The sequence below is a fragment of the Myotis brandtii genome, unplaced genomic scaffold, assembly GCF_000412655.1.
Source record: "Myotis brandtii unplaced genomic scaffold, ASM41265v1 scaffold199, whole genome shotgun sequence".
NCBI classification, from domain to species: domain Eukaryota; kingdom Metazoa; phylum Chordata; class Mammalia; order Chiroptera; family Vespertilionidae; genus Myotis; species Myotis brandtii.
Window position 1 is genome coordinate 2,730,716 of NW_005357414.1, and position 2,318 is coordinate 2,733,033.

Genomic DNA, 2,318 nt, shown 5'->3' on the forward strand with positions numbered 1-2,318 from the left:
ACAAGTCCTTTGGTTGATCTCTTACCCCCTCAACCCCCGCCTTCCCTCATAGGCTGGACAGTCTGTTTGATGCTTCTATGACTCTGGTTCTATTTTTGTTCATCAATTTATGTTGTTCATTATAATCCACAAATGAGTGAGATCATGTGATATTTAGCATGCATATGAGCATAACCAATGGACAGAGACAGGGGAGGTGGGGAGGGCATGTGCTGGGGGGAAGAGGTCAATGGGGGGAAAAAGGAGACTTATCTAATACTTTAAACAATAAAGAATTTAAATTTTAAAAAATAATAATAATTGGCGCGGCCGCGTTTGAATGGCCCTGAGTGGGGCTTTGCTCGGGAGCCCGGGGACTCTCTAGGCTTTCAGGTGCAGTTGGTTAGTGCCAGGGCTTGATTGAGGTGCCGCGGTACATTGAGGCACTGGTATTTAAGAGATTATGGCATCTGAAACCCACAATGTTATAAAACAGAACTTTTATAATAATATTGAGGATCATTCCATTGATCGTCCTAGATAAAGGATCTCTAATTTCACTAATTAGAGCATGAAGGAGGTTAAGAAATCTCCAAAACAGTTGGCTGCTTATATAAATAGAACAGTTGGACTCGCTGTTAAAAGCCCAGATAAGCCCTGACTGGTTTGGTTCAGTGGATAGAGCATCGGCCTGCGGACTGAAGGGTCCCGGGTTCAATTCCGGTCAAGGGCATGTACCTTGGTTGCGAGCACATCCTCAGTGGGGGGCGTGCAGTAAGCAGCTGATCGATGTTTCTCTCTCATGGATGTTTCTGACTCTCTATCCCTCTCCCTTCCTCTCTGTAAAGAACAATAAAATATATTTTAAAAAAAAACAGATAAGGTGATCTACCACCGAAAGAAAGTTCATTATCTTTTTCCAAATTCTTGTTTTAAAAAGAAACAGTCCCCTAGAAGTGGGAGCTGTGACATGCAAATAAAGAAAATGAACTGGCTTGTGCAGACCACCTGCCTGAAAAATTACACCATGATAGTCAAACATATTTGCCTAACTCCAGTGATTCTGGTTCTTCACAGACAGAAAGCGCATCATCAAAATACAGTGGGTTTTTTCTGAGGTTTCTCAGGATCATGAAACAATGGCATAAGTTTTGTTCAGCAGGAATTTGAGATTGAATGTAGCTTTAACTTTCTGGAAAAAGAGAAGTATAAGTGAACTTGTAGCTTATTTGGTGAGGATGGAAGACCTTGGAGTGGTGGTGGATTGCCTTCCTGTGCTTACCAATAGTTTATAGGGAGAAAAACAATACATCTTACTCGGCTGCTGTGTAGACTTGTTGCCCCTTGTAAAGTCACTACTTAAAAGCAAATTTGAAGAATATATAATAGTTGGTTTAAACTGGCTTCAAGCAGTCATAAAAAGGTGGTGGTCAGAAATGTCGTCCAAAACAGAAATTATAAATGATGGAAATATTCAGATTTTAAAACAACAATTAAGCAGATTGTGGGAACAAGAAAACCATTTTACTTTGGTTCCAGGATATACTGGCAATATAGCTAAGGATGTAGATGCTTATTACAGTTGCATTCAAAGACTTCATCTACTAAAGAGCATTTGGTTATTCAAAACATCCCTGGACTATGATTTCCAAACATGCCTCATTGGAGAACTGTGAAAGAAATCAAACCTGTTCTTTTAAAGCAACATATGAAACCAATAACAAAATCCTAACAATCTACTTCACATTGAAGTGGAAAAATATCTGAAAAGAGCAGCTCCAACTTTAATAAGGTGAAAGTGCACTATGAAGATTGTTCACCTTTGCTGCATTTGGGATTTATATGGTTACTTGGCAAGAACAACTGGATCTTAATGCAATGCTTCATAGAATATACTTTATATTATGTGAAAAAAAATAAGACAAAACTTATTACTAGAAAAAGCAAAGACCAATCATTACTTTTTTTAAAATTTCATTTTATTGCTTAAAGTATTACAGATAGTAGTACATATGTTTCCTTTTTTTTCCCCCATTGACCTTCCTCCGGCCTCCCCTACCCTCCAGTGTCTTGTGTCCATTGGTTATGCTAATATGCATGCATGCATGCAAGTCCTTCGGTTGATCTCTTACCACTCACTTCCCAACCCTCCCCGACCTTCCCGCTGTAGTTTGACAGTCTGTTTGATAGTGCTCTGCCTCTGTATCTATTTTTGTTCATCAGTTTATAATGGTCTTTATAATGAGTGAGATCATGTGGTATTTATCTTTCTCTGACTGGCTTATTTCACTTAGCATAATGCTCTCCAGTTCCATCCATGCTGTTGCAAATGGTAAGAA

The 2,318-nt window shown here is 39.0% G+C and overlaps 1 pseudogene; it reads left to right on the forward strand.

Moving 5' to 3' along the window:
* Nucleotides 1-431: 431 nt before the first annotated feature.
* LOC102241737 lies at nucleotides 432-1,655 on the forward strand (annotated as a pseudogene).
* Nucleotides 1,656-2,318: the final 663 nt, after the last annotated feature.